Source organism: Carcharhinus amblyrhynchos, chromosome 8 (assembly GCF_965287045.1).
Source record: "Carcharhinus amblyrhynchos chromosome 8, sCarAmb.v2.hapA, whole genome shotgun sequence".
In the NCBI taxonomy this organism is placed as follows: domain Eukaryota; kingdom Metazoa; phylum Chordata; class Chondrichthyes; order Carcharhiniformes; family Carcharhinidae; genus Carcharhinus; species Carcharhinus amblyrhynchos.
The window spans coordinates 82,507,356-82,521,960 of record NC_137331.1 but is presented as its reverse complement, the minus strand read 5'-3'; positions in this window follow the sequence as shown (position 1 = coordinate 82,521,960).

Below are 14,605 nucleotides of genomic sequence, written 5' to 3'. Positions count from 1 at the left end.
TGGTTTCAATACTATTGCAGTCACAAGGTAATCTTCTTTAAGGTAAAGATAAGAAAAGACAGTGATAGACAGATATAAAGACCTTGAAATATATTGTGGGATATTTGTGTATAAATTCCTTCTGTGGTAGCTGGAGGCTCCTCTCCAGTATTGTGGTGGCAGGGCTATCGTACTAAAATAATAGTGAGGGAATTATCAAACGAGTGTGTTAAACATTCATACTTATGAATAGTTCAATTTAAAAGCCATAATAAAAAATTCAAGTTCAAAATAGTTTGAAAGAGTTTGAGAACTTTTAATTCCATTAAGAGGAAATACTTGTACACCATGGCTAGATCCTGGGTAAGCCATTAAAGAAATGCATCCAGTGAACTCAGCAAAAATGATTAACTTATTTGAATGAAGCTGTTCTTTGGTTCCTTCCTTTTTACTTTCTTACTTCAAATATGTTTGCAAAAGCTAACTAAACCACAGATAATATTGTTCAGCTTAAAGCTCCAGGCTAAACGTATTTAGGATAATTAGGACTGTGGAGAAAGACAGACCAACAGTAAGTGCTGATAGTAAAACACAACACAAATTGAACCAAATCAAACATTTGGTACCTTTCCTGCTTATCTTCTTCTAAGCAGCTTGCAGAGGATGCCAAGTGCTGTCAATTTCCTGATAAGCTGCTTGTACATGGGTGAGGCCATGTTCTGACCATCTACACGAAACATAGCCACTTGTGGACACAGCCAAAAATTAAGATATGGCAAAAAACATGCTCGGGCTATCTTGGACCAGCAGGACTCTGAACAAAGAGCTGGCAATCAGTAAACTCTTTACTTTCATATAGTACCTCTCTCACACATAAACATTCCAAGGTGCAGAAGAAATTAATGTTAGGTGAGCTGATGAAACTTTGGTCAAAGAGGTGGGTCTTGAGAAGATTTTTTAAACAGTAGGTGAGCAAGAGAAAAGCTGAAGGATTTAGAGAAAGACTTCGAAAGAGTGGAATCGACATGGCTGAAAAATGTCCCAAAGTTGTAGCAGAGTAATTGGAAGAGGTCCGAGTCAGATGACCAGATAGCATGGGAAGCAACATAAGGCTGGAGAAGATTGCATAGGGTGAGGTCTTGGAGAGATAAACAGAAAAGAATGAGTATTTTAAATTTGTTCCACTAGGGGACAGAGGGACAGTAGATCAACATGAATCTTTGCCTTTAAATGATGATGGTAGCAATTGGGACTTATTGTAGAATAATATGACGAGGTTTTGGCATTTTAGAATTTTTGCAGGATAGGCCGGGAGATTAGTAAAGAGGGTCAAAGAGACATTGAATTTAGAGGTGACAAAGGCATGGATAAGCATTCTGCTGGCATTAGGAGTGGTATCGGAACAGAAAAGGACAATATGTTAGAGGTACAGTTAAATAATCTTGATGATGGATATTAAATAGAGCTTGAGGCTCAATTCTGGATCAAGCAGGATGCTGAAGTTGTGTGAAACTTAATGTAACCTTTACAAGGAAGTAGGAAGAATGACAAGCCATTGGAAAGTTTGGTGAGTTTTTGATGGAATTAAAAAAAGTGATTTCAGTCATTTCAATGCTCAAGTGGACATAATTAGAATCATCTAAACGTAATGTAGCCTTGGGGTTGAGGGAAGAGGTAGGATGTTGCTCTTGGATGTTGTGTAGATGAGGTAAAGGAGAGGGACAAGGATGGATATTGACAAAAGTATAGGAAGTACTTGACAAAGGATACACTCCTGGTGCAGGAGTTGGAAGTGAAGCCATTACTGAAGATGTGCATGCTCCACTTGTGCCGGCTAGTGTGAAACCACTCAGAAAATGCAACAAAGGAGTGGTGGTGAAGGAAGTAGCAAGATCAGAATAGAAATCTCACCTGATAGAATCATAGAATCATATGGCACAGGAAAGGCCCTTTGGCCCATCAACTCTGCACCAATAATAACTCCTGAAAATCAAACCACTGACATGTTTATCCAATGTTTCTTGTCACTCATAATCATAATCAAATTTATTGTATTTCTAATTATCCTCCAATTTCTTTGAATATAGTGCAACTTCTTTCACTTGACTTTGCTGATTCTGTGGCTATAGTGTGGCGCAGAATGATGCCAATGATGAGTGGATATCCACATGATTCGTGGAGACCGCCTCCTTGCCTTGCCCCAGCCTCAATGCGCAATGAAGCCCATTAAGCTGTAAAAGTGCTTGTCTCACTCTCTCTAACAGCGAATCCTCTTGACCTTTGGTTAACTACTTTTGCTGATTTTGAAATCATTCAATTCAGACCTTGGTCCTTTCAGTTCTGACTCCTGCCTTATCAAACAGGACTAACAGAAGAAAAAAACGTGACAAGTAAAACATAGATTAATTCTTTGAATAATTCATTCCTGATTTTATTTTTAGCTGTTAAGAATTTCAACCATTTTTCTTTTTTGTTCCACCTTCTATTGCATCACTCTGCTGTTGATTGCTTTATTTCCTCTCCACTATCACCCAATGCATAAACACCAATATATTTATTTCCTCATTATTCTTTTTCTCTCTCCATTGAAATCTTAAAACTCAATTAAGCAATATTATCTTCAAATCTGTATTGCACTCAATAAAGATTATAACTGGCAATGATATATGGCTTGGGAGGAGATGCAGTTCGGGAGACAACCCAATTTGTAAGTTACAGTCAGTGTTGTTTTCTTCCTGTGTGAACGTCAGCATTTTAAAATTGAAGTATCGTTCCAAAGATATTTTAAAGTTGGAGTAAAAGCACAAAAACTATAAAATTAGATGCAAAGCATATAGTCAACACAACAAAAAATACGTAAAATTCATATTGTAATCAGTCATAGATGTGTCTCCTCGGAGATCTTTTCCCAAGTTTGGTTAGGACTGCAAGAGGAATGTGAATCAGGAATGGAAGCTATGCTGAATGAATTGACACAATATAAAGACTGCAGCGTTGGCAGGAAACAACCCTTTGTTGGCACTTTTGAACAACTTGTAAGCTTCTATGCAGTGGCAGAGGGCAATCCTTCTAAAGTTATAATCGTTAACAGACACGAGACTAGAATTGCTACAATATAAAGCATTTTTAAAAATGTTTTTAAAATTCATTTATGGGATGTAGGAATCACTGGTTTGACCAGCATTTATTGCCCATCCCTAATTGCCCTTCAGAAGGTAGTGGTGAACTGCCTTCTTGAACTGCTGCATTCTGTGATGTATAGGTTAGGAAGGGAATTCCAGGATTTTGATTCAGCAACAGTGAAGGAATGGTGATATATTTATTAGTCAGGACAGTGAGTGATTTGGGGAGGAACTTTCAGGTGGTGGTGTTTCCAGGTATCTGCTGCTTTTGTCTTTCTAGATGGTAACAGCTGTGGGTTTGAAAGGTGTTGCTTAAGGAACCTTGGTGAGTTCCAGCAGTGCATCTTGTAAACACAGCTGTCACTGTGCAGCAGTGCTGGAGGAATTGAATGCTTATAGAAGGGGTAACAATTAAACACGTTGCTTTGTCCTGGATGGTCTCAAACTTCTTGAGTATTGTTGGAGCTGCACTGATCCAAGCAAATGGAGAGTATTCTATCGCACTCCTGACTTATGCCTTATAGATGGTGGACAGACTTTGGAGACTTATCAGGTGAGTTACTAACCGCAGGCTTCCAGGCCTTTGACCTGGTAGCCACAGTATTTATATGGCTAGTCCAGTTCAGTTTCTGGTCAATCTGGTAACCATGATGTGGAGATGCCGGTGTTGGACTGAGTAAACACAGTAAGAAGTCTCACAGCACCAGGTTAAAGTCCAACAGGTTTGTGATCAGAACTCCCCATTCACCTGACGAAGGAGCAACACTCTGAAAGCTAGTGGCGTTTACTACCAGATAAACCTGTTGGACTTTAACCTGGTGTTGTGAGACTTCTTACAATCTGGTAACCGCCAGGATGTTGATAGTGGAGGATTCAGTAATGGTAATGCCATTGAATTTCAAGGGTTGATGGTTAGATCCTCTCTTGTTGGAAATAGTCATTCCCTAGCACTTATGTGGCATGCAGATTACTTGTCCCAAGTCGGCCCAAACCTGGATATTATCCATTCCTGCTGCATTTGGACAAGGACTGCTTCAGTATCTGAGGAGTTGCAAATGATACTGAGCATTGTGCAATCATCTGCAAAACATCCCTACCTCTGACCTTCTGATAGAAGAAAGGACATTGATGAAGCAGCTGAAGATGGTTGGCCTAGGACACTATCCTTAGGGTACTGATTGTGGATCGCTATTGTTACATTACAGAGAGTTCTTAAAATCCATTCAGCTATCTAAGTATTAATCAAGAAACATTCTACTGACCTTCCAGAATCAAATGATGTGACAGTGGAGTTACTGACCTGTTCATTTCTTAAATAGTCTTCTAGGCAGTGAGCCTCAATTTGTTTTGAAATTGGTGGTCTTCCTGCGGAATTCTAAACATTCATTAGATACTCTTCCTCAATTGGTACTTCTCTCCGAGATACCCAAAAAACGCACTCTACACTCACTATTACTGTAGAGTAAACATATAAATTCCCTAAGCTCAGGTCCTCAGCAGTGTGTGTGAGAGACAGTGTCACTCGGGATCAGCACAGACTTTTTCTACTTTGTTGTCTTTTTAAAATTTCACTAAACTACTAACCTCATGGTAACCCATTTCTTCCCTTAAAGAGTTGTAAAATCTTATTAAAATGCATTTATAACAGGACCCCAGACTTGCTGGCACCCAACTCACAATGAAAAACTCTAAATGAAATTAGGCCCAGGTTTCATCTTTCTTAACACACAGATACAAAATCTACAAAATTTGATAGTTCCTAGAGGTTTACGGCATGGAAACAGGCCCTTCCGAGAAACAAGTGTAGGCATCACAATGCCCAATTAACAAATGTCTCCCAGTTGCAGTGTCAGCAGCATGCAGGCATTGTGGCTCAAGCAGGCAGTGGCAGTCGTGATTGGAAATGATCCTGACGTGGGAATTATTGAAGAATGGCACAGTATGAGAGGGAGTTGGCGCCAAGATTTCCTGATACTGCATTGGAGGCCTTGTTGGAGCAGTTACAAAGGAAGAGTAATTTCTCACATCTACAGGGAGTCAAGAGATTCTCCAGATGCATGGTCAGAAGAGAGCAGAAGTTAGGAGTTAATGCTAGATGTCAAGCCTGAAGACCTAGATGCAATGCTGCAAAAATGCAATGATTTCACATGAGTGATGTAGGTCAGGAAATACTCACATCTTCAAATGCCATATCTTATCAACTGCACTATTCATCACTCATCCCCCAACAATCAGCACTCATACCTAACAAAGAACAAAGAAAATTAGAGCACAGGAACAGGCCCTTCAGCCCTCCTAGCCTGCACAGACCATGCTGTCTGACTGAATTAAAACCCCCTACCCTTTCAGAGACCATATTCCTCTATTCCCATCTTATTCATGTATTTGTCCAGACACCCCTTAAAAATCACTACTGCATCTGCTCCCACTATCTCACCGGCAGTAAGTTCCAGGCACCCACCACCCTCTGTGCAAAAAACTTGCCTCGTACATCTCCTTTAAATCTTGCCCCTCGCACCTTAAACCTATGCCCCTTAGTAATTGACGCTTCCATCCTGGGAAAAAACTTTTGACTATCCACTCTGTCCATGTCCCTCAAAATCTTCTAGACTTCTATCAGGTTGCCCCTCAACCTCTGCTGTTCCAGTGAAAAAAACAAGTTTCTCCAACCTCTCCTCACAGCTAATGCCCTCCATACCAGGCAATGTCCGGGTAAATCTTTTCTGTACCTTCTCCACTGCCTCCATATCCTTCTGGTAGTGTGGCAACCAGAATTGAATACTATATTCCAAGTATGGCCTAACTAAGGTTCTATAAAGCTGCAACACGGCTTGCCAATTTTATAAACTCAATGCCCCAGCCAATGAAGGCAAGCATGCCAGATGCCTTCTTGACTACCTTCTCCACCTGCGTTGCCAATTTCAGTGGCCTGTGTACCTGTACACCCAGATCCCTCTGCCTATCAATACTCTTAAGAGTTCTGCCATTTACTGTATATTTCCTATCTTTATTAGACCTTCCAAAATGCATTATTTCACACTCATATGTCACACTCAAAGCATGTCAGGAAGCTTCATACCCACATTTTACAGTTTGCACCATTGCCAGCTATTCAACCATATCAGCCATCTCACCCAAAAAGATTGCATGACACTCACTGAAAATGTGTCTCTCTCTCTTGCAGGGCAAGGTAGTGCATAACCAGAGGCAGCAGGAGCTATTCGCTGGCAGGGAGGCACTGCGACCAATGGCAGGGCTGAGACCATGGATGATTACATTCTCCTCATACCTAATCCTTCCGCATCTCCCTCACGTTTGTTCCTGTTTCTTACCTTTGCGTCTTTCTCCTTTTAGAAATCTGAAAGATGCAATCTAGCTGACAGTGGAAGAACAGTAATCAGTTTCACACTTGTAGCCATCAGCTCAGATCCTGACACTACATTTACTATGGAGGATGGGATTAGCATGTGATAAGACTCACACATGAACAGCCAGCAGTCATGGCAGGGGACAAAGATAAAGCAGCTCATCACCAGCTTATTGAAGTCACATGTGTGTTCTGGGGACCCAGGTAGGCACTTCAATTGGGCAGCCTACAGAAGAAGGCTGATGAGTAAGTGCAGTGAAATGCATGGTACATTTGTAATCATGCCAGAAAGCCTATAGTGTCAAGGAGCATGGAGGAGTCCAGCACCAACTTAGCATAGGGTTTTGCTCAGAACTTGGAACTCATCATTTCTAGTGTTGAAGTACTAGGCAACTAGGCAACAGTAGGACCAGGGGGCACAGCCTCAAGATAAAGGGGAGGCGGTTTAGAACGGAGTTGAGGAGGAACTTCTTCACTCAAAGGGTGGTGAATCTCTGGAATTCTCTGCCCGTTGAAGTGGTGGAGGCTGCCTCGCTAAATATTTTTAAGAAGCGGGTTGATGGGTTTTTGATAAGAGAGGGGATTAAGGGTTACGGGGAGAGGGCGGGAAAGTGGAACTGAGCCACAACAGATCAGCCATGATCTTATTGAATGGCGGGGCGGGCTCGAAGGGCTAGATGGCCTGCTCCTGCTCCTATTTCTTATGTTCTTATGTTCAACTCCATGAGAACACAGAATGTGGTTTCAGGTGACCAATGTTTCAACTTCCTGTTCAGCAAAAGCAGCAGCCTCTTGATGTCTGTATGATACAGTGAAAGCTCAGACTGCTGTTCTGCAAGGACAGCTTGCTGTTGTGCAAGTTGAGATTGTCACTATCAAGGCTATGCATTATAGTGTGCAAAGTGTCACAACAGTGCAACAATGTGTTCTTCAACAGTTTACTAGGATTGCTGAGGAACCATGTAGGAATAAATGGGTTATTTTCAAAATGGCAGGCAGTGACTTGTGGGGTCCAGCAGGGATCAGTGCTCGAGCCCCAACTATTCACAATGTATATCACTGTTTTGGAGGAGGGAACCAAGTTTGCTGACAACACAAAAATTTGTGGGAATGTGACAGATAAGGAAGGTGTTAAGATGCTTCAAAGTGATTTAGACAAATTCCGATCCAGCTGCAGTGAACGAGGTCACAAAGGCAGGGAGCTGGGACGATTGGGTGTGAAACTCCCTAATGACATCGTGATGAATGCAAAAACATGTAAATTGATGTCTCACCCATTTTGGATGGGCTCCTGATCATGGTGATATTTTTTCATGGTAAAATAGGAGTGGGCACAAAAATGGGCGCCATTCCTGCTAGCCGCTTTATGCCCGATTTTACAAAATTTTCCTGTCACAAAGGGGTGCAACAAGGTTGTAAAATTCTGCCCATTATTTCACAGGAGACAGTTCAGAAAAGGTTCCATATGGAGGGATTGTCTTATGATGAAAGGTTAAACAGGTTGGGACTCTTCAGAATTTAGAAGAATGAGAGGTGATCTTACTGACACATACAGGATTCTTAAGGGATTTGACATGATAAATGCTGAGAGGATATTTCCCCTTATGGGAGAGTCCAGAGCCAGAGAACATAGTCTCAGAATAAAAGGTGCTAATTTAAGATTGAGATGAGAGGGAATTTCTTCTCTCAAAAGATTGAAGGTCTTTGAAACTCCTTGTCACAGACAGCTATGGGGACAGAGTTCTTATGTATATTGGGTCAAGGTGGTTAGCACAGCTGCCTCACAGCACCAGGGGCCTGGGTTCAATTCCGGCCTTGGGTTACTGTCTGTGTGGAACAAAGAACAAAGAAAATTACAGCATAGGAACAAGTCCTTTGGCCCTCAAAGCCTGCATTGACCATGCTGCCTGACTAAAGGTTTGCACATTTTCCCCATGTCTGGAGTTTGCAATTTTCCCCATGTCTGTGTGGATTTCCTCTGAGTGCTCCAGTTTCTTCCCACAGTCCAAAGGTGTGCAGGTTAGGTTGATTTGACCCTAGTGTCAGGGGGATTAGCAGGGTAAATATGTGGGGTTATGAGAATAAGGCCTGGGTGGGACTGTTGTCAGTGCAGACTCAATGGGCAAAATGGCCTTTTTCTGCACTGTAGGGACTCTAATGGATTTTATGATTTAAGACTGAGATAGATAGATTTTTGATCAGTAAAGGAATCAAGGGTTGTGGGAAAAGGACAGGAAAGTGGACATGAGAAATGCTGGATCAGCTATGATCCTATTAAATGGTGGAGCAGGCTCGAGGGACCAAATGGCCTATTCCAGTCCTATTTCTTATGGTCTTAAGTTGTGTGGGAGGGGAAAAGGTGCATTGTATCCATGCCTGCAGAAGCAAGGGGTAACTGAGAGGACAATAACAGCTGCAGAACGTGCAGGAGTACACAGAAACTGAGAATGCAACAAGTAGAAATCTTATCTAGCAATTCTAATCAGATTGCTCAATCTTTTATGACAATGCTACCAGATCTTGGATGCAATACTATTTACATTCACCTGCTTGGCCATCTTTGATTACTATTGCTGTGAAGATTAGCAATGCTATGCACTGGAAACAGGACTCCTGATGACCTCCTCTACAAGGATTCTCTAATGTGTGCAAAAATTGAGAAGCCCTTACATAACTTACAGTGGACCTTCCCTGTTCCAAGTCTGAACCTTGTTACACAATCACTATGCACTTCCCCTTTATGTGATGTAGGGTTCTTTTAATGTGGATCATTGCTGTCTAAATTCCTATATTCACATCCCCACCTTTCCAAGTGGGTGAGTTGCGTTACAAGTAGCAACGATGGCTGGCCCATCAGAAAAATCAGAATCAACAATATGAGAATAGTGGTGGATTTGGATTCCTGGAAATGTACAATAGGTGCTGCTGCTAAAGGAAATACAAGTTTGACAAGTCAAATTTCAACAAAACAAGCAATCAAAAGAAAGCTCAGTACAGACTGAAAATATCAGGCTTGAGTTTCAGAAGGTTCCACAGGAGTAAGTAACATCAGCAAGCTTAATAAATACTTCAGCAAACTTAGAACAATCATGAATCTCTAGGTTGCTTACCAAGGTGATCTAGGGGTGATTTATTCAGTTTGAATAGAAACAACATATATCCAAAATTGTTTGGTGTTTCTTGACATGTCATCAGATTCTGCAGCAGTTATTCTGTTCTCTTCATACGTGTTTAGGCCAGAGGTTAGAGTTCCTGTCCAGATATTTTTAAATACAAGATGGTAGCATTTGATAAAATGATAGTTGTAAAATTTAGTTTATTGAAGGAAGTCAAGTGAAATTGAAAATGAAGATCTTTAACTTTAGTTACATTCATGTCAATACTAGCTGATTTTTATGATGGGCGAACCATCATTTCTATCTGTATGCAACTCGTCCACTTGGAAAGGTGGAGGTGTGAATATAGGAATTTAGGCAGCAATCATCCAAATTAAAGTAACCCTGCATCTCATAAAGGGGAGGTGCATAGTATAACAAGGTTCAGACTTGGAACAAGAATCTACATTCAATGCTTGGAAGAGCTGAGGGGTGGAGATGCTGGCATAGGACTGGGGTGGACACAGTCAGAAGTCTCACAACACCAACTTGAAGTCCAACAGGTTTTTGGAATCACTAGCTTTTGGAGTTCTGCTCCTTCACCAGGTGAATGGAAGAGCTGAGGAAGAACTAGAAGAGCTGAGATTTTGCATCCTTACTACTGTTACTCCTCCCCTACCCACAACCCTTCCCTTTTTTTACAGGGACAGACAATTGTTTATGCTCCAACCCGTGAAGTTTGAGTAAGCTATTAAGCTATCTGGACAAAGGTACCAATGTTATGATGCAGATGCTGTCTCGTGACATTTCTTTATTGTCCAACACAAAATCCATTTTCACAAGTTCATTTTCAATAAATCAAAACATGGCTTCATGCATAAATGTGTGGTCATGTGGACAGCATGATGGCACAGTCGTTAGCACTGCTGCCTCACAAAATCAGAGACCTGGGTTTGATTCCAACCTTGGGTGACTGTGTGGAGTTTGCACATTGTCCCTGTGTATATTCTCTGGGTGCTCTAGTTTTCTTTCACTGTCCTAAGATGTGTAGGTTAGGTGGATTGGCCTTGCTAATTAATGTCTCTCAAGATGTGTTGGTTAGTGGGATAAATACATGGGGTTATTGGGGGGGGGAGAATAGGGCCTGGTTAAGATGCTCTGATGGGCTGCATGGCCTCCTTTTGTGCTGTAGGGATTCTATCTTAGATATAAAGGTATCTGAATGAAGAATTAACTGTTTTTATTGTTAATGCTTGCACTGGAAATTCTATGGAATTTCACTATACGCTCCTGATCTGTCTGACTGATAGTCAGATAAATTCTGACAAACCATATAATTCAAACCAAAAATTTGGATTAAGTTTAAGAAATGCAATGAAGAGTAACAATAATACAGCATTGTAAAATCAAAATGTTCAAACAAGTGCATCTTCAGATTGCTTGTTTTGTGTGTTTGGAAACAATTTAATACACTTACAGTACCACAACAGAATTAAACTTTAAATCTGAGACCCATTGTTGCAGTTAAATCCTGCATTAAGCCATATCTATCTCTCATGCCTGGTGACACATCCATGTCAGAAAAAAGGGAAAGATTTAACCAATTATACAGTCAAAGCCAACTCAGCAAAATAGATTTTGTCAAGAGTAAAGCTGCAGTGTGTCACATTGTAAATAATATCTTGGGCTAAAGCTAGTATTTATCCTGTCAAACATGGCTTTGCCTGGCACCAAGCTGACATTAACTGTGACTGATCCAACTCTGCTGACATCTTTGATTTGAATTTGATTTACTATTGTCACATGTATTGGGATAGAGTGAAAAGTATTGCCTTTGCGCGTTATACAGACAAAGCATACCGTACATAGAGAAGGAAAGAAGAGGGTGCAAAATGTAGTGATTTAGTTGTAGCTAAGGTGTAGAGAAAGATCAACTTCTTTCCTCAACTGCTGCATTTTCATACACATTAGAAGGCGCTTAATGAGAAACACCAATTGGAAATGGTAGTGAGGAACAGGAGGCAACTGGTAATGTTCTAGACACCCCTCAGCTGCATCAACCAGATACGGCTCTGCTTTCAGAAGGAAACTAATAAGTGTCTTTTCAACAGCATGAAAACTGCAAATTGTTCAATGTGCACCTCTGAGATCTCTGTGGTTATGCTTGACAGATTTAGAATTGCAGTGAATCTTGGAGCACGTAGTGACTCTGCAATCATTTGCATGGGAGCATTGAAGAACATAAGGCCAAGCCAAATACTCGTGACAATTTTATTTGCTTCTCCTATTGGGAACAGTGATAGCCCTAAAATCAGTGTGCTTCTCTCATCACTTCATTCTCATTCTGATCTGACTTGTAGCTGAAAGTTTATTTATTATTGTTACAATTAGGCTCACATCAATGAAGTTACTGTGAAAGTCCCCTAGTCGCCACACTCTGGCACTAGTTTGGGTACACTGAGGGAGAACTTAGAATGATCAGTGCACCTAATCAGCACGTCTTTCGGACTGTGGGTGGAAACCAGAGCACCCAGAGGAAACCCACGCAGACACAGGAGAATGTGCAGACTCCATACAGACAGTGGCCCAAGCCAGAATCGATCTTGATCTCTGATGCGGTGAGGCAGCAGTATTAACCACGGTGCCACCCATACTGAGTAGTGCTTTCAGAAGCAGGATCCCTGAAACAGGCAGAAGTCACAATGTAATTTGTACAATAGAGTCCTATGGTATCAATTCAGACCTGACCATATATTTATGTGTGGAAGTGGAAGTAGTGTGCAATGTTGGACCCACAGCAATTGGAACCAGTATTTAAAGGGGCACACACAACACAGCAATGTGATCCCACAACCAAAGGAAAAGGCCAAAAACGTTGGTGTCCTGTCACACTGAGTCATGAGTGCTGGTGGACAACTAAGCTAGTAATGGCTGGAGAAGGTGTCAGATTCCTATTACTAATGAGAGCACAACTTAGCGTTGGTAAAAATCCTATTGCTTTAGACTTCATTACAGCCTTGATCCAAATATGGACAAAAAGGGCCAAATTTTAAAGGTGGGTTGAGAGTGACTGGATATCAAGACAACTTTCAAACCGACTGCATCACCAGTCATTGTTAAGCTAAAATTAATGGAAATCAAGGAACACTCTTCACTAGCTGGAGTCATACTTTCCACAAAGGGTTGTTGGTGGTCACTCATCTCAGTCCCAAGAGTTCCTCAAGGTTGTGTTCTTTGTTGAATCATCTTCAGCTACTTCTTCAATCAACTTCCTTCCATCATTAGATCATAAGCGCACTGAAGATTGCGCAGTAACAATTGCAATTCCTCAAATATTGGGATAGTCTATGTCCATATCCAACAAGAACTGGATAGCATTGAGGTTGGGCTTATAAGTTGCAAGAGTAAGTGGCAGACAATGACCATCTCCAAGAAGAGAGACAATCTAACCACCTCCCCATGATATTCAATGCTATTGTCACAACTGAATCCCACACCATCAACAAACTGGGAGGTCATTATTGACCAGAAACTGATTGGACAAATCACTTAAATATTGTGGATACAAGGGCAGGACAGAGGCTGGGAATTCTGTGACAAGTAACTCACCTCCTGACTCTCCAAAGTCTATCCACCATCAACAAAACACAGTTCAGGAGTATGATGGAATATTCATTTTCCTGGATAAGTGCAGCTCCAACAGCAATCAAGAACCTCAATAACATCCTCATCAAAGTAGCCCACTTGATTGGCACCCCCCTTCAACACTTTAAACACTTATGCATTCCAGTACCAGTGTACTGTACCAGCTGTCTGTACTTTGAGTCGGAGGGGAGGAGGGGTTTGATGGTCACACCTTGAGGTGGGTTGGAAATTGGGCCAGTTTGAGAGGTAGGCTTGGGCCCGCAGAGTGGAAAGTCTGGTTTGGGAAGTGGGAGTTGGGACAGACCTCGGGTGTGTGGGGACTTTGGGTTTGGGAAACTGGGACTGTGACTTCTGGATAGGGAGTTGGGGGTGAGAGTTGGGCCCTGGGGGTGAGGGGAGCTAGTCAGGGGGTGAGGGTGTTACTTGGGGGGTGTGTGGAATGTGGGAGGAATCCCAAGATGGGGAGGAGGGGTCTAGGTCTTTACAATAGTTACCCAGAAGATAAAAGAAGTTTTCATTTTCTGAGTAATTATTGATGTAACCCTGGTAGAAGCATCTGAATTTGCGATTTGTTTGCAGTGCAGGGCAATTGTCCAGAAGTCTGTGCTTCTGGGCAATTGCTGTGCAAATGCTTACTTGTGAAGTTCTGAAAGGGATTCCTGGCAGAACTCTGGGCTACCCTCCAAATCCAAAACTGAGAAGCTTGGGAGTAAGAGTTCTTGTCTCCTTTTGTGTCATGTTTTGTTTTATAATGCTCCCGTAAGATAAAGGGGAGGCGGTTTAGAACGGAGTTGAGGAGGAACTTCTTCACTCAAAGGGTGGTGAATCTCTGGAATTCTCTGCCTGTTGAAGTGGTGGAGGCTGCCTCGCTAAATATTTTTAAGAAGCGGGTTGATGGGTTTTTGATAAGAGAAGGGATTAAGGGTTATGGGGAGAGGGCGGGAAAGTGGAACTGAGCCACGACAGATCAGCCATGATCTTATTGAATGGCGGGGCAGGCTCGAAGGGCTAGATGGCCTACTCCTGCTCCTATTTCTTATGTTCTTATGTTCTTATGTAATGCATCTCTGTACATTTACTTACATTAAAGTTGCAATATAAATACTAATTTTTGTTCGTCAATATAACATTGCTGTTGGTGGGAGTTTGCTCTGTGCAAATTGACTGCTTCCTACATTACAGCACTTCAAAAATGCCTCATTGGCTGTAAGGTGCTTTGCGATATCTGGTGGTAGTGCAAGGATATAAATTGAAGTGTTCAAAATGATAAGGAGGATTGAGAAACTAGATGTGAAGAGGATATTTCCTCTTGAAGGGCAATCTAGAACAAGAGGTCATAGTTTTTGGATAAGAGGTGGCAGATTTCAAACAGAGATGAAGAGAAATTGCTTCTATCA